The following is a 22,804-nucleotide window of genomic DNA, read 5'->3' on the forward strand; positions in this document are numbered from 1 at the left end:
CGACTTCAGCTACGGTATTCACAGCTGAAGTTGTGTAATTTAGATCGCTCCCCGCCCCCCATTGTGTAGACCAGGCTGAAGTCTATATATATGTTGTGTAGCATCTAGGGTGACACCGCCATACTGTGACAGTTTGTGTTACGAGAAACTTAATCTGGCATGCTTCTTCTGCAAGGCCGTGTGGCAGAGTCGGAGCTCTGTTATATGAGAGAACTGCAGTCTCTTCCCATCTCTGCATGAAGTGAATTTGTGAAAGCTCTTACCTTATGTGTGAAATTAGTAAATATTAGTTACTTGGCAAGGTATAAGACCTAGACTTATAAGAAGGACACAGAAATATTAACATCAGTCAGTAGAGGAGCAGGAGTGGAACTAGCGGTCTCTGGGGTTTAAGTTTAGCACACCTTCCACTAGGGTACAGGCCATTGCATGGAGGTGCGGAAGCTAGGTGAGAGTAAACCATGTGAGGGGTGGAGCTTTTTTTGTATCATGGTGAGATTGCCTGAAGCAGGGGCCAAAATCATGATAAACTGGTAAGAGTCAACATCACTGATATACACAAACTTTTATGCTGTGAGTAGTAAAATGATCAAGTATGTCTCTGTTTGCAGGATGGAGTGATACTGTTCAGGAAAACCTTTTGTCACAGACATAGAAAGAAATGTGATGATTTAGGGAATCTGTCAGTGCAACTTATGAATTCTGGTTGATATGATGTTGGTTCTATGAAAATTACTGTGTCATTGACTACCTCTGTGTATGAGGATTCCACCCATGCTGATAAGGGCTGTATTGTATCTCTGCCAGTTCAAGGACAATAGAGAGATGTTAACCTCATGGACTGTTCTTTGACCAAACAATGAGTGTGCTAAGGAGATTGACTGAAGCTAGTTTCTTTAATTTCCTTCAGGAGTCTGGCTAAGTGGAGAGAGTGGAAAATTATCAGAAGGTAAGAAAAAGAACCAGGTGGTTCTTAAAAGTGAGAACAATACAAAATTAACATGGCACACATTAAATGGATTAAAAACTGGCTAACTGATAGGTCTCAAAATGTAATTGTAAAGGGTGATTATAAGAGTAAATGGAAATAAAGAATGTCAACCAACCCTAAAGGATGGGGGTCTCTGTCCTGGGAAACAGTTACTGGAAAAGATTTGGGGGTTGTGGTGGACAATCTGCTGAACACAAGCTCCCAGTGTCGTACTGTGACCAAAAGAGCTAATGCAAAATCTCAGGCAGGAGTTAGAGAGATTATTTTAGCTTTATATTTGGCACTGGTGCTTTGATAATGTGTCCAGTTCCTGTGCCCATAATTTGTCTGGTAGAGAAAGGTATAACACAATCCAAGGGCTGGAAATTGAAGCTAGACAAATTGAGACTGGATATAAGGCATACATTTTAATAGTGAGAGTAATTAAGCATTGGAACAATTTCCCAAGGGCTGTGTTGGATTCTCTATTATTGACATATTATTTTTGATATATTATTTTTATATCAAGATTGGATGTTTTTCTAAAATATATGCTCTAAGACTCGTTTTGGGGAAGTTCTATGGTCTGTGTTATATGGAAGGTCACACTGGACATTCACAATGGTTCCTTCTGGCCTTGGAATCTATGAAATTAATAAGACTCTGAGTCACACAGGAAGCTTTGGGTGGGAGAGAGGAAGGGCATGGACCAGCCAAGTTCAGAGAAGGCTATCTGGGAAAGAAAGCTCCATGTTTCAGCAGACAAGCCATGTGCTGCCACAGAAAGACCCTGGATGCTATTAGAGGATTCCGACCCCAGCTCAAAGAATGCTCTGAAGTGATGAGGAAATGGAGGCAGACCATACAGGGTTTATAATTTTTGTATACATCTATGTATTTCTTGTGTGATAAAGAGAAAAGGTAAATTTATAATTCGGTGCAAAGTGTGTGTGTGTGTGTGTTATGTGTTACATTTATGATAAGCCCCTGAAGAGTGGACCTGTGGACCCAGAACACCCACACAACTGCTAAGTTTACCACCTCCTGAGGTGCAAAAAAATGGGATATCTTGGATGATCCTGAGCCCATAAAACTGGACAGCTGAGAGAGTGTACTGAACACTTTTACAGATTTCTCAAAATACTTACCTCAAAAAAGAGATGATCCTGAGAAAACCTGGCCAGGTGGCAACCTAACCACTGGACTTCTGGGAGAGAATGTGTTTAAGCTACTGGGAGAGTTTGAGGGGGTCAGCACTGGTTCCAGGAGCTGGTTGCAGCTCTCAGGAAGGGTTGCTAAACAGAGGGTCTGTGTGCTGAGAGTGTTCTTAGAGCTACCAAGACAGGGGAAGTGCCTGGACACCATTCCAGCTCCAGAGGTTTAAAACACTCAGGACCCAGCAGCTGGAGCCCATCACAGCAGTCTGATTGCCCAAGAGAGGGAGGCAGCTTGACTAGGTCTGTGACATGGGCTTTATTCTCTGCAGAATAACTTCTGTCATAAAGCGAAAGAAACTAATCAGAGATAGCTTGTCAGTGGCAGATTTTTTTAAAGCATGATTATGATCTGAAAAGTGACAGTGTAGAAATGATACAATCTTACTCAACATATTTGCTCTCTGTTTAGTTTTGAGTGACATCTTCTTACTTTCCAAAACATGTTTTCCGTGTTGCTAACATTACAAAGCCAGTAATGCTATAGGTGAATGAACTACATTTTGTAATAGCTTATAAGTTAGAGGTGGCTGAAACTTGAGATTTGTTTTGCAAGAAACTTTTGAACAAATTTCAGAACAATACCAAATTTTTTGAAATTTTCCATGAACTAGATATTCTAAAAACATTTTTTATTGTTTCAGAAACACTGACACATGGTGTTTTTAATTTGTAAACTGATCTGGGCTTGACTTGTAAACTGATCACCTTTTATGGAAATTTTGAGAAACGATAAATACTGCACCCAACCAGCTGCCATGGAAGTCAGATTGAATTTTGCAGTCAGTTTTAATGAAGTAAGCAGAGTATGAGCCCAGTAATATAGTTTTTATTCAGGCAAACCTCCCAGTGACTTCAGAGAAACTTTGCTGATGTAAGAAGCACAAGATTTTTGCCTGTAACCCTGACAAGAACTGTGGGTCCTCATTATTTATTCTTTTTACTTTTAGCAACTCAGCAATTCGTTAATGGCATACCTTTACCTTTTAGTCATCTTCCTGTCTGGAAAATCAGGGCTTTTAAGTGCTTCTGTAGTGCCATGGGATTCATGTTCAGAGGATTTCTTTTGACTTTGTAGCCTCTCATCTTGAACTGACATTACAAACCACTCATCACTGTCAGTGTCAAAAGCTATATCAGTATTAGTAGCAGCAGCATCTTTCTGGAAGGAAATATTACATCTTTACCCCTCCAAAGAATTTAACTGGGATGAATCCAATATGGTCCCATAGAAATCAGAAAGTCTTCTGCAGAAATGACACTGGAAACCTGTAGAATTTAATTAAAAGTGAGAATTTTTCTATGGAAAATGTAAATCACCCTATCAACCATTAAATTTAGAATTTTATTCTTGCTATCCAAGTGGTTTAGATTAAAAATTCCATAATAAGTGTATCTATTTTTATTACGTTGTATACGAGATTTCTACATGGGTAAAACTAAGTATCACTGGTCTTATATTCCCAGGATTAAAGTGTGTATGCCAGTCCTTCATGTGAGCAATTCATTCTGAATAAGCATGCTTAGCAGGATATAATAAATATTTGTCAGTAATTAGAGCCCAGGGCACATTATTCATTTCACAACCTGGTATGTGAGGGGAATCTTCCAAGAGTGTAATAATATTTTCTCGTCATTTCAGTAGGATTCCTCCATAGAAAATAGATTATTCAGAGCTGCACTGAAAAGAACCTTTTCTGTGGTTTTGCAGGTGACTACAGTAGCTCTGCACTTGGCTCAGAGCCACAGCCATAGGAGTAGCTGAGAGAAATCACGTAGGAAGCGAGAGGAGAAGACGGAAGATGCTTCATTTCCAGCAAATGTCCCTCCTCATGTCTGGCCTCTACTGCAGCTCTAGAGGATTCCACATAGAAGAGAGATGGGTGAGAGCCACAAGAGGCTAGCAGTTGGTATTTCATTTGCAAAATTTCCTTGACCCCCATCAGCTCCCCTAGGTCCTGACCATGGAGCAGCTTCAGAGTTGCTCCAGGCTGTTGTCCATACTGTCCGGATCATCTTCACATCCTTTACTTGCATGCAAAAAAGTATTTGGCCTGTAAAACCAGAATTATCAGAGAGTACCAGGGCTCAATTTCAGAAAAGCTCAGCTCCCACTTGCCTTCCTTGGTTACCTAGTTGCAACATGAAGACTTGTATTCTAATGATCCTAAAAGCTATGTCGGTGGTGGTTTAAACTTCTAGTTGTGGTAGTTGGGAGAGTGTCTGTAAGGGTTGAGTTTTCCAGACAGAGAGTCTGGGTAGGGCATTGTGAAGCTCTTGTTGTGCACAGAAAGTTGGAACCAGACACAGAATAAAGCAAATCTCAGGCAAGCAGTTTAAAAGTGAGTGAGCAATCACTGATCACCACACTGGGAAGCAGGGCCGGCTCCAGCGTTTTTGCCACCCCAAGTGGCAAAAAAACCAAAACAAAAAACCTTGCCACCGAACACAGAGGCGTAGTGATGGTGCGGCTGCCGAATAGCCACCAGGCGACTGAAGAAGAGTCGCGTCCCCGCCCCCGAATTGCCGCCAAGCGTGAAATGCTGGGAAGTCCACCCAAGCCAGACTCATCAAGGAGTAGGGACCAGATGGAAAAAAACAGTTCACTGGCCCTTGAGGTTGGACAATAGACCAGCAACCAATCATCATAAAAATGTTGTTATAGAAAAACAACAGGGTAGCCATTCTGGCAAACAGCATGGGTGGACTTGTGACTCAATTTCTCAATTTTTACCCCAACACCCCCTCTGAGTTCAGTGGCCTTTGGATGAGGCCTTAGGTACCAAATTAAGTGGCCAGAACTTCAAAAGAGCTCAGCACACATACAGTGAATCTGAGCCATAAGTATCATGGGAACTGCTGGTTGCTGTACAATTTTGAAAATTTCATCCTTATTTAGGTGTCTAAATGGGAGCTGAGGTGCCTTGAAAATCTGGCCCCAGTTGTGAGTGCGGAGCATTCTAAAAATGGCCTTCAGTAACTTGCTTGAGGTAAGGCCATAAGCACATAACAGAGCCCACTTTGGCAGATCCATATTCCTGAGTTTCAACCACGTCTCTCTTCCTTCCTTTCTTCCTATGCAGGAGAAAGAGGTGTGGTCAGTTGATTTAAGCGTAGGACTGAGAATCAGGAACACTGGGGTTCAAATTCTCTAACTGGAAGCCCCTGTGTGGCACTAGTAAAATCACTTAAACTTTCTGCATTGGTTTCCCCATTTTTAAAGTGGTGATAGATAACAATACTTCCCTACCTCACAGGACTGTTATGAGGGCTAATTAATTTTTGTAATAGTCCTTTGAACATGAAAAGTGCCATGTGAGTGCAAGATATTATTATGTTACAGTTTTTTTCATATAGTGAATTATGTCATAAATTATCAACTCTCACGCATAAATCCTCATAGCAGAAAACAATCTTTGTTTAAGGAATTCAGCACGTTTCTCAGAAGACTGATTGTGGTGGAGACGGGAATGTTTGACTGATGAGCACTCTGTTCATTCATTTGTGATACAATTATGCCATACATTTCCACTTCTTAGACAGATCTAAAATGGTGACTGCCTCATGCTAAATCTATGCTGATGTTATTTTTGGTTTGCTTTATGTTTAGTGAGCCATAGCACTTTACATGGCCTTTGAAGGGCATTTCCAGTTGTGAGTGGGAGGGTGTAGATGGGCTGGTGATGGATGAGATGAGTGAAGAGAAAAGGATAAGCAATATTAGGAGATAAAGTCAGACATGTAAGACAAATCTACTGGTTGATGAATATAGCTCGAGCAGGGCTGGATGACTATATCTGTACTTGGTTGCCAATTCTTTGTTTCCTTCAGTATTAATTTAGGTGGTAATGGCACCTAAATAAGTGGCTTAAATTTCCAAAATGCTAAGCATCTAGCAGCTCTGTCATAAATATAAAGGGAAGGGTAAACCCCTTTGAAATCCCTCCTGGCCAGGGGAAAGCTCCTCTCACCTGTAAAGGGTTAAGAAGCTAAAGGTAACCTCGCTGGCACCTGACCAAAATGACCAATGAGGAGACAAGATACTTTCAAAAGCTGGGAGGAGGGAGAGAAACAAAGGGTCTGTGTCTGTCTGTATGCTGGTTTCTGCCAGGGACAGAACAGGAATGGAGTCTTAGAACTTTTAGTAAGTAATCTAGCTAGGTATGTGTTAGATTATGATTTCTTTAAATGGCTGAGAAAAGAATTGTGCTGAATAGAATAACTATTTCTGTCTGTGTATCTTTTTTGTAACTTAAGGTTTTGCCTAGAGGGGTTCTCAATGTTTTTGAATCTAATTACCCTGTAAGATATCTACCATCCTGATTTTACAGGGGGGATTTCTTTATTTCTATTTACTTCTATTTTTTATTAAAAGTCTTCTTGTAAAACACTGAATGCTTTTTCATTGTTCTCAGATCCAAGGGTTTGGGTCTGTGGTCACCTATGCAAATTGGTGAGGCTTTTTATCCAACATTTCCCAGGAAAGGGGGGGTGCAAGTGTTGGGAGGATTGTTCATTGTTCTTAAGATCCAAGGGTCTGGGTCTGTAGTCACCTAGGCAAATTGGTGAGGCTTTTTACCAAACCTTGTCCAGGAAGTGGGGTGCAAGGTTTTGGGAAGTATTTTGGGGGGAAGGACGCGTCCAAACAGCTCTTCCCCAGTAACCAGTATTAGTTTGGTGGTGGTAGCGGCCAGTCCAAGGTGTAATATTTTGTACCTTGGGGAAGTTTTGACCTAAGCTGGTAAAGATAAGCTTAGGAGGTTTTTCATGCAGGTCCCCACATCTGTACCCTAGAGTTCAGAGTGGGGGAGGAACCGTGACATGGTGGCACAGTGGTGGGATTAACCTGAAATCATTTTGAGATCCAGTTGAGATTTTTTGAACTAGAAATACAGATTTTAAAAAGGAATTTTTAGGAAGTCCAGAAGCAGCTTTGAAACTGAAAGCAGCTTGGTTTCTCTCTGCTGTGGGCCCAGAGCAGAGACAAGGGAATTGTCTTTTTCTGTAGGCTGACAATCACTATCAGAGAATAGGTATTCTATTCCAGCACAGCAAAATTTTACAGCCAAGTTTTGTTTGTTTATTTCTAAACCTCGGGTGTAAAGTTAGTTAAAAACAGAGAGGTTAGAATGGCCAAATCCTCGGCTCGACTACAGCTGGAATTAGCCAAATTTCAGGCTGAGGAAAAACAAAGGGAACATGAAAGACAGATAGAACTCATGCGGCTGGAGAAGGAGGTACAGGAGGCTGCCCACAAGAGGGAAATGGAGGCAAGGAAGCATGTGGAGGAGATGGAGAGGATAAAGGCCCAGCAGAATATACCAACAAACCCTAGCAATCCTTCTCCAGGTACCACTTCCCATCCCAGAAAGTTCCCCACCTACAAGGCAGGTGATGATACTGAGGCCTTCTTAGAAAACTTCGAAAGGGCCTGCCTTGGGTACAACATCTCTACTGACCAATACATGGTAGAGCTGAGGCCGCAGCTCAGTGGACCCTTAGCTGAGGTGGCAGCTGAAATGCCTAAAGAACATATGAACAAGTATGAACTGTTTAAATCCAAGGCGAGAGTCAGAATGGGGATAACACCCGAGCAGTCTCGTCGGAGGTTCCGAGCCCTAAGGTGGAAACCAGACATGTCATTTACCCGACATGCCTACCACATTGTGAAACATTGGGATGCCTGGATATCAGGAGCAAGTGTTGAATCTCCAGTAAATTTGCCCTTCCTAATGCAAATGGAACAATTCTTAGAGGGTGTTCCTGAGGAAATAGAAAGATACATCCTAGATGGGAAACCCAAAACTGTAATCGAGGCAGGAGAGATTGGAGCCAGATGGGTGGAGGTGGCAGAGAAGAAGAAAACTGGTCGCAGTTGGAGCGGAGACCAGAAGGGACCACCCCAGACCACACCCTATTACCGGGGGCCGCCCAAAGCCCCACCTACCTCCCAAAGAACCCTCCAGACCCCTTATCGTCCCACCACCCCGTTCTCCAGAATCCCACCTCGCCCCGGTGACCTGTCAGCTGGACGATGTTTTAAATGTAACGAGCTGGGGCATGTAAAGGCCAACTGCCCCAAGAACCCCAACAGATTACAGTTCATTGCACCGGAATCACACCAGAGGTCCACAGGCCCAGATACCTCCCAGATACCCTTGGAGCGGAGGGAAACTGTGAGTGTGGGTGGGAAGAAGGTCACCGCGTGGAGGGACACCGGAGCACAAGTGTCAGCTATCCATGCTTCCTTAGTGGACCCCAATTTAATCAACCCAGAGATCCAAGTGACGATTCAACCCTTCAAGTCCAACTCTTTCAATTTGCCTACAGCCAAGTTGCCTGTCCAGTACAAGGGCTGGTCAGGAATGTGGACTTTTGCAGTCTATGATGATTATCCCATCCCCATGCTGTTGGGGGAAGACTTGGCCAATCACGTGAAGCAGGCCAAGAGGGTGGGAACGGTCACCCGCAGCCAGTCTCAACAAGCCGTGGGGCCTAGCTCTGTTCCGGAAACTTCTATCAGGGCCCGGTCAGAGGTGATGGACCCGGACCCCAGGCCAATGTCTGCAACAGCAGTAGTGGATCCAGTCCCAGAGACCCAGACGGAACCAGTCCCAGAACCGGAACCAGCCAAACAGCCAACACCAGACCCCGTGCCAGCACTGAATCCAGTACTTGCAACCTCAACACCAGAGGGCCCCACCGAACCTGAACTGGCAGCAGCCGATAACCCTACACAAGAGGCTCAGCCGGAGCCTGAATCCCAACACAGTGCACCAGCGGAGAGCGGTTCACAGTCAACAGAAACAGCTCCATCCCCTATATCGCTTCCAGAGGGACCAAGCCTATGTCCCCAATCCAATGAGGAACTGATGTCTCCAGCATCAAGGGAACAGTTCCAGACCGAACAGGAAGCAGATGAAAGCCTCCAGAGAGCGTGGACGGCGGCACGGAGCAACCCACCGCCTCTCAGCTCTTCTAATCGATCCAGGTTTGTTGTAGAAAGAGGACTTTTATACAAGGAAACTCTTTCTGGGGGACACCAGGAAGACTGGCATCCTCAGAGACAGTTGGTAGTTCCAACTAAATACCGGGCCAAGCTCTTGAGCTTAGCCCATGATCACCCTAGTGGCCATGCTGGGGTGAACAGGACCAGAGACCGTTTGGGGGGGTCATTCCACTGGGAGGGAATGGGCAAGGATGTTTCTACCTATGTCCAGTCTTGTGAGGTGTGCCAAAGAGTGGGAAAACCCCAAGACCAGGTCAAAGCTCCTCTCCAGCCACTCCCCATCATTGAAGTTCCATTTCAGCGAGTAGCTGTGGATATTCTGGGTCCTTTTCCGAAAAAGACACCCAGAGGAAAGCAGTACATACTGACTTTCATGGATTTTGCCACCCGATGGCCGGAAGCAGTAGCTCTAAGCAACACCAGGGCTAAAAGTGTGTGCCAGGCACTAGCAGACATTTTTGCCAGGGTAGGTTGGCCCTCCGACATCCTCACAGATGCAGGGACTAATTTCCTGGCAGGAACTATGAAAAACCTTTGGGAAGCTCATGGGGTAAATCACTTGGTTGCCACTCCTTACCATCATCAAACAAATGGCATGGTGGAGAAGTTTAATGGAACTTTGGGGGCCATGATACGTAAATTCGTAAATGAGCACTCCAATGATTGGGACCTAGTATTGCAGCAGTTGCTCGTTGCCTACAGAGCTGTACCACATCCCAGTTTAGGGTTTTCCCCATTTGAACTTGTATATGGCCGTGAGGTTAAGGGGCCATTGCAGTTGGTGAAGCAGCAATGGGAGGGATTTACACCTTCTCCAGGAACTAACATTCTGGACTTTGTAACCAACCTACAAAACACCCTCCGAACCTCTTTAGCCCTTGCTAGAGAAAACTTACAGGATGCTCAAAAAGAGCAAAAAGCCTGGTATGATAAACATGCCAGAGAGCGTTCCTTCAAAGTAGGAGACCAGGTCATGGTCTTAAAGGCGCTCCAGGCCCATAAAATGGAAGCATCGTGGGAAGGGCCATTCGTGGTCCAGGAGCGCCTGGGAGCTGGTAATTATCTCATAGCATTCCCCACCTCCAACCGAAAGCCTAAGGTGTATCATATTAATTCTCTAAAGCCCTTTTATTCCAGAGAATTAAAGGTTTGTCAGTTTACAGCCCAGGGAGGAGACGACGCTGAGTGGCCTGAAGGTGTCTATTACGAAGGGAAATGTGCTGGTGGTGTGGAAGAGGTGAACCTCTCCATGACCCTTGGGCGTATGCAGCGACAGCAGATCCAGGAGCTGTGCACTAGCTACGCGCCAACGTTCTCAGCCACCCCAGGACTGACTGAACGGGCATACCACTCTATTGACACAGGTAATGCTCACCCAATTAGGGTCCACCCTTACCGGGTGTCTCCTCAAGCTAAAACTGCTATAGAACGGGAGATCCAGGATATGTTACAGATGGGTGTAATCCGCCCCTCTGAAAGTGCATGGGCATCTCCAGTGGTTCTAGTTCCCAAACCAGATGGGGAAATACGTTTTTGCGTGGACTACCGTAAGCTAAATGCTGTAACTCGCCCAGACAACTATCCAATGCCACGCACTGATGAACTATTAGAGAAACTGGGACGGGCCCAGTTCATCTCTACCTTGGACTTAACCAAGGGGTACTGGCAGGTACCGCTAGATGAATCTGCCAAGGAAAGGTCAGCCTTCATCACACATCTCGGGCTGTATGAATTTAATGTACTCCCTTTCGGGCTGCGAAATGCACCCGCCACTTTCCAAAGACTTGTAGATGGTCTCCTAGCGGGATTAGGAGAATATGCAGTCGCCTACCTTGACGATGTGGCCATATTTTCGGATTCCTGGGCAGACCACCTGGAACATCTACAAAAAGTCCTTGAGCGCATAAGGGAGGCAGGACTAACTGTTGAGGCTAAGAAGTGTCAAATAGGCCTAAACAGAGTGACTTACCTTGGACACCAGGTGGGTCAAGGAACTATCAGCCCCCTACAGGCCAAAGTGGATGCTATCCAAAAGTGGCCTGTCCCAAAGTCAAAGAAACAGGTTCAATCCTTCTTAGGCTTGGCCGGTTATTACAGACGATTTGTACCGCACTACAGCCAAATCGCTGCCCCACTGACAGACCTAACCAAAAAGAAACAGCCAAATGCTGTTCAGTGGACCGGAAAGTGTCAGAAGGCCTTTAACAAGCTTAAAGCGACACTCATGTCTGACCCTGTACTAAGGGCCCCAGACTTTGACAAACCGTTCCTAGTAACCACAGATGCATCCGAGCGTGGTGTGGGAGCAGTTTTAATGCAGAAAGGACCTGATCAAGAATTCCACCCTGTAGTGTTTCTCAGCAAAAAACTGTCTGAGAGGGAAAGCAACTGGTCAGTCACTGAAAAAGAATGTTATGCCATTGTCTACGCTCTGGAAAAGCTACGCCCATATGTTTGGGGACGGCGTTTCCACCTGCAAACCGACCATGCTGCACTAAAGTGGCTTCACACCGTCAAAGAAACTAACAAAAAACTTCTTCGGTGGAGTTTAGCTCTCCAAGATTTTGATTTCGACATCCAACACATCTCAGGAGCTTCTAACAAAGTGGCTGATGCACTCTCCCGTGAAAGTTTCCCAGAATCAACTGGTTAAAATCATCCTTGAGATGTGGAAAATATTGTTAGTCTTTATGTACTTGGTAGTATATTTAGAGATGCATGTGTCTTATTAACTCTGTTTTCCTAGAGCTCCAGGAAGAAATCCCAGCCAGTGTTTCACCCTAGCTGAGATTTGGGGGGCGTGTCATAAATATAAAGGGAAGGGTAAACCCCTTTGAAATCCCTCCTGGCCAGGGGAAAGCTCCTCTCACCTGTAAAGGGTTAAGAAGCTAAAGGTAACCTCGCTGGCACCTGACCAAAATGACCAATGAGGAGACAAGATACTTTCAAAAGCTGGGAGGAGGGAGAGAAACAAAGGGTTTGTGTCTGTCTGTATGCTGGTTTCTGCCAGGGACAGAACAGGAATGGAGTCTTAGAACTTTTAGTAAGTAATCTAGCTAGGTATGTGTTAGATTATGATTTCTTTAAATGGCTGAGAAAAGAATTGTGCTGAATAGAATAACTATTTCTGTCTATGTATCTTTTTTTAACTTAAGGTTTTGCCTAGAGGGGTTCTCTATGTTTTTGAATCTAATTACCCTGTAAGATATCTACCATCCTGATTTTACAGGGGGGATTTCTTTATTTCTATTTACTTCTATTTTTTATTAAAAGTCTTCTTGTAAAACACTGAATGCTTTTTCATTGTTCTCAGATCCAAGGGTTTGGGTCTGTGGTCACCTATGCAAATTGGTGAGGCTTTTTATCCAACATTTCCCAGGAAAGGGGGGGTGCAAGTGTTGGGAGGATTGTTCATTGTTCTTAAGATCCAAGGGTCTGGGTCTGTAGTCACCTAGGCAAATTGGTGAGGCTTTTTACCAAACCTTGTCCAGGAAGTGGGGTGCAAGGTTTTGGGAAGTATTTTGGGGGGAAGGACGCGTCCAAACAGCTCTTCCCCAGTAACCAGTATTAGTTTGGTGGTGGTAGCGGCCAGTCCAAGGTGTAATATTTTGTACCTTGGGGAAGTTTTGACCTAAGCTGGTAAAGATAAGCTTAGGAGGTTTTTCATGCAGGTCCCCACATCTGTACCCTAGAGTTCAGAGTGGGGGAGGATCCCACTAACTTCAGTGGGAATTGCCAAATACTGAGCATTTTTGAAAATCGGACCATTTACTTAGGTATCTTAAATAGGGATTTATGAGATTAACTTCAGGCTGCTACTTTTGAAAATCTTGGCCTAGGTTTAGGTTTCTTCATCATCATCATGTTCCTGCTACACCTCTGGAATTTAGGATAGTGACAAAGCTCCTCCTCTCCTGTCAGTTTCTAGCAATAGGTTTCTTGAGGTGGACTTTAATTTTTTTCTGTCATAATAGCTGCCATACCAGTTACGCAATGCCGTGATGGTACCTAGACAACATTAGCTTTTATAGTGTATAGCTGAAATGACAAGCAGGCTGTGAGCAGCCTGGCAACTGCCAATATATGGTCATTGTATCTGGCAGACCAGAAAGATCAATGTGCTGTTGAGGGCTTGTGCACATGCCAAAGGCAGTTGTCTCAGGCTGTAATGAACTTTCATTTTTTTGGTCAGTCCAGATGTATACAGTGGAGAAGTGAAAAATATTCCTACTGTGCTTTCAGTAATACATGGCTATGTGTCTGGGAGCAGGGGTGTGACACTGTACCCCATATTCTTCATAGTTTTATTATGATCTGATTATGGCATAATTATGATGCATTTTGTACAAGATAAGTCATGTGAGGAGTCATTGGAAAAGTTATGATTTGCTAAATATGATTATCCTAATTGCATGCATGTATCGTTTTTGTATCTGAAGTTATGACTATTAACTATGTATCTGTATTTCAAATATAGTTACATCTGGGTAGCGCCCACTAGACAAGATGCTTTCAGCCTAAATAACTGGCTGGGAAGGGCCTATTCATGGTAATGTGCAATTAGGAAAAACAATAGGCGTTAGGAGAAGCTTAACTCCCTGGTGAGCCTTCCTGGGAATGCTCCAGACAATCTGTAAGTAATGGCTGCTATGACTCAACAAGGCCACATGACTCTGGATTCCATCTTGGGATGTCAGTATTTTTCCACAAACTGGTCTGGGAATCAAGTTTTGAAATAAAGGGTTCCTGCCATATGCTAAAGCTATATAAGGCAGGGAGTGACATCATCTGTGGTTCTTCACTCCCCACACAAGAAGATTCTTGGAAACACCAGAGGAACATAGACTGAACTGGGGGAAGTGCTGGACCCAGGCTAAAGGGATTTCTGTGTATGAAAGACATGGGGATTCCAAGCTGTAAAGCAAGTGCAGCTTGTCCCATAAGAAACTGCAGCCCACCTGTGTCATCAGCCAGGGTGAGAATTTGCTAGTTCTTATCCTATCTTTCTAGTATCTTAGACTTAGTTTGTGTTTTGTTTATTTGCAAGATAATCTGCTTTGATCTGTTTGCTATCACTTATAATCACTTAAAACCTATCTTTTGTGTTAATAAACTTATTTTACATTTTAATCTAAACCAGTGAGCTTTGACTGGAGTGGTTGGGGAAAATCTCTGCTTGGTTACCACAAGTGTGCATTTTTCTGTTCATATTGAGGGAGAAGTGGACCAGGTATTTAACCCATATACTGGCCAGATTTGACCAGGGCAGGACTGTACTGCTCTGGGGTCCTAGGATGGGAAGCTGGTGGTTAGAGAGCCTGCATGTAACTGCAGCTGGGTGCATCCCTACCTCTGTGATTGCTAGTGAAAGTGAAGGCTTAAGGGGTTTGCGAATTGTCACAGCAGCACAACGTGAGAGGGAGCCCAGGCTGGTGGGTCAGATGGCTCAGTGGTACCCCAGTTCCATCACGGGGCTTATAGATTTGAGTGAGGGGTTTGAAATGAAGGCATAGGACCTCAAATGGAAAAGTTTAACATCTTCTTTTGGTATTCAACTAGCTTGAAAAGTCCTAAAAGTTGTAGATAATCTGTCCAAAACCCTGCAAGGGTGGGATGTTTGAGCAATAGAAAGCCAATCTCATATGAAAATGATTTTTAATTCATTTCAATCCATCTGATCAGATGAAAGCTAGAATTTATTCTGGGAGTAAACCCACCAGGAAAGTTTAAAGTTAGAGATAGAATGCCTGAGCATCCGAGGAAGAGAAAAATTGCCAAGAAAATGCAAATGTGGACAGGGGAAACCAGTACCCAAATTCAGCAAAGGAATTTTATAAGTAGAGCTACTTTGAAGTAATTCATTTTATAATGTCCAGATTTGAACAGAGGCTACAAAATTATTCAAAATCTTGAAAATCTCATAACTGCAAATATAACAAATGCCAGTTCAAGAAGTGTTTCAGGAGTGTGGTTCTTATTTCAGCCATGACTGAATCATAGAATCATAGGACTGGAAGGGACCCCAAGAGATCCTCTAGTCCAGTCCCCTGCACTCATGGCAGGACTAAGTATTATCTAGACCTTTCCTGAAAGGTGTTTGTCTAACTTGCTCTTAAAAATCTCCAATGATGGAGAGTCCACAACCGCCCTAGGACATTTATTCCAGTGCTTACCTACCCTGACAGTTAGGAAGTTTTTCCTAATGTCCAACTTAAACCTGATGATTGAGTAATCATCTGTCACAAGCCAACAGTCAGCTTACAGAAATGTTGTTGAAGTCATTTCAGAAATGTCTCAGTTTTGCTCAGGCAACTCGAATGCCAACTTATTCTCCAAAGTGGTGAAGATGACAAAAATAATTTTGGTGGAACAGGCAACCAATGCTGGGAGTGTAGTTTCAGTACTTTAAGTTGTATTAAATATGGCTTCAATCCACAACGGAACCATCATAGCTCACGTGGTGTATGACTTTATATATGCACCATAACAAAACAGATAACTTGCAGCTTACAGATGTTTCAGAAAATTTCATTTCAAGCAACCATGGGTGAAGATCACTGTTGGGAACTCTTCCAAATTTGAAAGTCATTGTTTTTACTCATATTTTATAAGCAATGCTTTAATGAGTAGTTTTGTACCATTACTAAATTTTTCCACTTTTAATAAAGCGAGCTAAACTCAGTGTTTTTTATTTATGAATGCAATTCCTATTTTGGGGGGAAAGCTAAAGCCAGCCAAACTCCCCATTTTCTATAGCTGTGAAAACTCAACATTAATGGTCCAGAGAGCTCTTTGGCTACATTTCTTAAAAATCCTGGATGGAAGTTATTTGGACCTGCTGCTTTTAAAAATGTTTAACTTAAATAGAGTGGTTTAACATCCTCCTTAATTACTGTTGGAAAGGAAAGTGTTTCATTATCCAGAATGAATTCATCATCTGCCTTTTTTCCCAAATACAGTACAGATATATTTATTGTACCCGTCTGCTTTTTCCACATTGGCAATTCTACTGTTTCCAACTAGTAATGGACTGTGACAAACTTATAAATTCTGGTTGATATTGTGGAGTTATGAAATGTTACTATGAAAAACTGTTGTGTCATGAATGCCTCTCTGTATGTGGATCCATCACTGCTGACAGAACATGTGCTAGCTACACTCCAGGGTGAGGACAAAGGAAGGTAGCTAAGGTTAATGACGCTGCTTTGTCCACACAAAAGTTATGCTGAAAAATAGCTGTATCCTTTGAAGGGACAGGGAAGGGGAGAGCAATGGGAAAATGATCCAGACAACAGAACAAAAGCACCCAGGTGGCCAGTAGGGATTTAAATAAGGGGGTAGACAATAAGAGAAAATTTTGGGCAGGAGAGAGAGGTCACAGAAGCAGGGGAAGGAGCCTCCGAGAGGAGAAGCAACTCAGCATGTAGCAGTCTTATGAAGCAAGACATTCCTTCCAGCTTTCCTGAGCCCAGATAGCTCCAAGGACTCTCGTCCAGAGGTTCCCAAACTGTGGTCCGTGGACCACCAGTGGTTTGTGAGCTCCATTCAGGTGGTCCGTGGATAGTTCCCTCTAAGATGCACACCTGGGTGGCCGCACATGAGAGAATGAAGGGCCACCACCCAGCTAATTAATGGAGCCGTGCAGGTGTGGCTCCACTACTTAGGTTCCTGGACCCTGGAGAAGACGCACTTGGAAGGTGAGATGGTGGCCTTGGAGGGAAGAGGGGATAGGTGGGAGGGGTAAGTGGGGTGAGAAGAGGGGGTGGGGAGTATTTGGGATGTGCAGGGCTGTGGCGGCCAGAGAAAGAGGCAACTTTTCCCAGCTCCAGGACTGCAGCTGCCGGGGAGAGACAGCCCTCCTTCCCAGCTTCAGCTCAGTGGCTGCTGTGGCGGGGGAGAGATCCCCCTCCTTCCCAGGCCCAGCTCGTGGGCTGCTGTGGCGGGGAAGAGAGGGAGAGACCCCCCCCACCTTCGTAACCCCGTCACTGTGGAGGAGAGAGGGCACATCCATCACATTAGAAAGATAAGACTACTGATATTAAAATATGAATTGTGTGCTTTTATTTGTAGAACAAATATTTGTTCCCTACTAGACTCCTATCTTGGGCTTTATCTGTTATAACATTGATCCATAAATATTCAAGATCATTTGCTTCTGAGTCATAAGTGACTCGGAAACAGGTAATGTCATTTTTGACATGGAGTGCCACTCCACCTCCACTTCTGGACACTTGATCCTTCATAACATTCCAACCATGTGAATCTTCTCACTAGACTTAGTAATATCAACTAGATCAAATTTATGCTTACAAATTAGCAATTCCAGTTCCACTTATTTATTACACAGACTCCTGGCACTGAGTCTATATATGCAATTAAAGAATGCATTCTCTTCAATGTCCCTTGATGCCTTGACTAATTTTATTCTTGATACCTAGTTTTTTTGTTAAATGAACGATCATTTGTCCGACACTCCCTTTCGTTTTTGTTGAACATCCTGCTGACATATCTAGCCAGCCTGTCCCCTAGCAGATTGCTTCCCATTCTACTGAGATGGAGGCCATCCAAATGATACAGCCCCCATTCCGCATAGAAAGTGGACAAATGTTCCACCCTGTACCACTTACCTTGCTAGTTGTTCTCTTCTAGAATCTTCTGCCTTCTGTCTTCCTTCATTTGCAGGACAGGAAGGATCACCGAGATCAGTTGAACATTCTTCTCCTTCAGCACCCTTCCGAATTCTCTGAAGTTGTCTATAACCTGTGAGGTAACCCTTGAAGCAGTATTATTGCCGATATGCAGCCATCACCAATGGATTTTTGCCAACTGACTTCAGAAGCCTATTTAGTCTTGAAGTTTCACATCTCACATCTTGATTCTGGGAAGATAACACACAGCCCAGTTGTCTTCCTCTTCCTTGCAAAACATTCTTTCCATTCTTCTTAACTTAGACCCCCAGCAAGGGTAATCTGTCTTTTTTGGATGGTTGGATTGCTCTTCATGGGCATGCTTGATAATCCTTCATCTTGGATAGAGCAGCCATCTTCAGGTATATCCTTTACAGCTCACTGTTTAGGATAGACTGGATTAGACCGACTGGATCTTCAAAGATTTTCTACAGTTTCCACACTGAAGATGTGATAACAATTGGATACTTCTAGTGATGTGGGATGTCTCCTTGTCCTCTTCTCTCTGGTAGTCATGGCATACCCATCACCTACCCTGACTCCTGCTGTGTAGAGTGCTGCCTAGTCCTCTTGCCTCTGCTGATTATGAACTGCCAATCCTCCTTTCTGGTTGCCACTTTCCTTGATTCCTTGGTCACCAGTTCATTTGTTCTTGAATCTGGGGTTGTGATACTTCCCAAATCTGTTTGTCCAAGTACTCCTTCACCTCTCTGATGTACCACACTGTCAATGCTTGTCTTTCCAAACCACAAATATTTTATTTCAGCATAGCCACCATCTTATACTTCATGCAGAAAAAGTCCCTTCTGGCTTCATGGCACATCTGCTGCAGGTCAACCACTGTTCCGTTGCTGGCCATCATGGTGCTGAACATAGAACTATATCTAGAAAGAAAGCCTCACATATTCGCTCCAAAACTCTTCAGTTTACCACTTCCTGTTCACCTGGCAACTGGCTTCTATACTAAGTCTTCCTGCTTAGCTCTACCCCTACACTAACAGGGAGTGATTAACCACTCAAGAGACTTCAAACATTATGGCTGATCATGGGTTGGGGGAAAATGAAACACTGCCAGGCTGTTCAATTGGTAAGGCAGAGCATCCATGCCATGGTAGGAGACCAGTTAATATTTGTCAGAAGGCTAGAGATCAACAATCCCCATATTAATGAGGCATGTGTTACCAAGAAGAGAGTTCAGGCTTCCCAAAGTATCCCCACCCCCCACTTTGATTTGTGTGCAACCAAAAAGGGATCCCTGCTTCTCCCAGTCACTCTCTTTCCCCTTCTCATTAGTTATATAAATGACACATAGCAACATCTAACAGGGTAGCAGAGAGTACTTTCCAAATAAGACGTTTACTGACGTTAAGATGGTTTTTCTGTGTACACAGTTGGAATGCACTGTGACCACAGTCACGCCTGTCTGCTGCTGCTGCCTGGCATGGGTATAGGGCAGTGCCTGATTACAGGTAGCGTCACAGGTGCTGTTTAACTTCTCAGAAAGTTGATGCAATTATTTTTTTCATATTAGTCCAGTCCACACTGCAGAGTGACATGAAGATCTTTCAGTTCATCAGGGAGAGCCCTCCTTGTCATGCCCCACTGAAGCTCACGCTCTACCGACATTCTGCCATACTGGGACCTGGCATCATCCACTTAAACAACCGGAATGTTAAGCTGTCTGTAGACTCATTGCGCATGTTGTAGAGAGCTGTATGTCTAGAAGGAAGGGATGGCTGAACAGTTCTCTGCAAGTGGCATCTCTAGCTATTTTTCTGTTCCCTATGTGTCTGGCATGCGGGGGAAGTATCCTCAGTGCATATCAAGTCAACATAGCATTCCCTCCCATTCTCCCCCAATCCCATATGCAGACCACAGAGCAGAATGTACCATTGCATGAGTGATTGTGTCCCGTAGGTCAGTTTGGTGCTCCTGGCAAAAGCAGAAGTTATTCTGTGGGCTGGACCAGTCCCTGACCTGTCCTGGATTGGGGAAGCAGAAAATTGCCAGGACCTAAGATTCAGGCCCACAGAGTCAAACTATTAGGATGCTTGCACCTATAAAGTATGTTCAACATCTATGGAGAAATGCATTCTATATTCTGGGACCTCTATCCCTTGTGTAGTCGTAATATTCTGTGATCATTAACTCAGTCTGTAACTAGTCTGGGCCCTTTTATTTATTTGTTCATGTTGGGATGTGAAGTGTTAAGATCTCCCTAGTTATTACCAGTACCCAGAGTAGGTTCTGCAACATGAGTTCTGAACTATTTCCTACTCTTGAGTATTGAGCTCTACATGACCAAAGTCAGGGAAGCTGCACAAGGCTCTCACACTAAACTGTGGAAATCAAATTTCAGTCTGAAGAGAGCTGTCTTTAATTTGCCAACCCCTGTGAGAGATCTGCAAATCTGGTTAGTGTAACATAGACGCTTCAGTTTAAATTCTCAGCGGAAGGGAGAATTTGGCCCTTCCCATTCTACTTGTGCTGCCCGTACCCTCTGAAAACTGAGTGATGAAAATGATGTTCTTCGCAGCTGTATTTGTTTTGTTTTTTCCCTACACTTTAAAAAAAATATTTGTTAATTTTTTTTGCTGGGCTTTACTCCCATATCTCCTGAAGATTTAGAGAAGCAAAGCTTCACTGCAAGATCAGTTACTGCCACACCACCACAGGTAAAGGCCAACTTTCTCTTCAACTGACTCTGAATGCACAAATAAAAGACAGAGATGTAGGTTTCTGTCCTATAATGAGCCCCCATATGTGTGGACCCCATGAAGGCAATGAGCTCTCTGTGTGGACCAGCTTGCGCGGACTAGCTTGCAGGACTAGGCTTTATTGTGTGAGCAAAATCCATATAAAAACTAAAGCTACATTGTGCAGAAAAAATACATTTGCATTGCTTTAGTTTCTCCACTCAGTCTCCATTGCACTGTTTAAACTGTTTAAACCAACACATTACTTTATTTATAATGTATCACGACAATATTTATTGTGCTAATCAAATCTGCAGCTGGCTTTTCTTAGCTGGGGATTCAGTACTGGCTTCTTTGTAAGCAACACAGAATCTTCTTAAATATAATGCTCAAGACAATATGCTCATCAAAAAAAAAAAAAAAAGAGGCCCATTCTGTTTTCATTTTAAGGGATGTGTTTGGTGCATGTTAATGCTGAATTCTGTAATGTTTTCCCTAGAAATGTCATAAAAACTATATTTTGATAGAAAATATGTCATAATGTTTTCTGATATTTTTAGATGAGCTAAGGAGTATATCTGCTCTTAATCTATTCCCTCTGCTGAGGCAATGTACATCCTCAGCAGCATATTTAACCAAATGGATTTTTTCTTAAGCAGATCAAACTGAGTTCTGCTGCAGGCACAGAACTTCCTGTTTAAATGACAAATGGCCTTGCTCACAGATCTGAAAAACTCACTTATTGACTCTTTCATCTCATGTAAACACATAAGCAGCCCATTGCCACCCTGGTTAGGGGGCAGTGGGGAATTGAGTTTTTGGGAGTGCTGCCAATCTTGCACTATTTGGATTGAAAAACTACTTGTTTGTTGCTAATGTTGCCATTATACACAGATAGTAGACAGCAATGCTGAATAACAACAAAGAAAAATCTACAAAACTGTAAAACCAAATGTTCTTTCTCGTTTAAGAAACAATAAAGTGCCTGGTTTTATCCCCCAGAATGACAGGAGTGAAGTCCTGATTTTTTTTTACAGTTGGGTTTAATATGCTTTTACATCCAGGTTTTGAGAGAGCTATTTATTTAAGGGGTTTTCAAGACATCAGTGGGTTTAAATATATTTGGACCCTATGTAGTTGCACTGTGAAGCTTTTTTATTTTATTGTCAGTATTATTTCTAAAAAATATTTTCTTTTTGTTCTAGTTATCTGTATAAATGTGGTGCATTTGAGACATGCTAGAAAGCTTTCCCTCCCAACACAATAAATTGCTGGAGGGGGAGAAAAAGAGAAAAAGTGCAATAAATTATTTTCTTTTTCTTTTTCAGAGGACATAATTTTGAAAGGTATTGTAATTGGCAAACACAGTAAGCCAGTGAAATCAATAGACCTGCTCAAGAAGGAAAGTACTACTCAAGTGTGAGTGAGGGTATTAAATCTGCCTCTGAGAAAGCTTCATGCAAAATAAGCATATACTGGAGATTGGGGGACCAATCTTCAGCCAGTGTAAATTTGCAGAGCCATTTTAAGTCAACTGGGCTCTCTCCAATGAAGCAAAAATGTGACAGAATTAACTTCAATGGAATTATGCTGATTTACATCAGTTGAGGATCGGTATCAATATATCTTTCCTTCCCCCACCAGGCACCCTTCTTTTCTTCCAACAGTTTTTATCATACACAGTTCACTCCAAAAATTAGGAGAGAGATTTCTGAAAGCAGAGTTACATGCTACATCAGTTCCTTTGTCATCCAGATTCAGTGAAATTGCTCTGTTCTAAATTCAGCTATTTCTTCCAGCTCTAATCAGAGTTCTTCAGAATGGCAAAGAAGCATACAAATTTGCAGTTATAGGTGAACTTTGCTCCCTTCTCTATATAAACTTTCAATACCTTTGAATTAAATCAATTTTTACATTTTCAAACAGTGACTGTATTCTTCACAGGTAGGCTGTTCACTCCAAGGGACAAATGTAGGACAAAATGGATATTTTCCATAAGAGGAATAAACTCTAGGGAATATAAAAGCAATGCTATGATGTAATTCATTTATGATGCGCAGGAAAACAAAACAAGAGAAAGCAAACATTATGATGTCTGAATCTTATAGTAATGACATGTTTGCAGACTAGAAGCTGGCAATTTGTTAATCCTATGCAGTGCTGGTCCATCTGTATTTGAAATTAATTTGTAAATTGTGTATGAGAATCATGTAGACTAAGGTACCTCC

Source organism: Lepidochelys olivacea (assembly GCF_965140295.1).
Source record: "Lepidochelys olivacea isolate rLepOli2 genome assembly, chromosome: 1".
NCBI classification, from domain to species: Eukaryota; Metazoa; Chordata; order Testudines; family Cheloniidae; genus Lepidochelys; species Lepidochelys olivacea.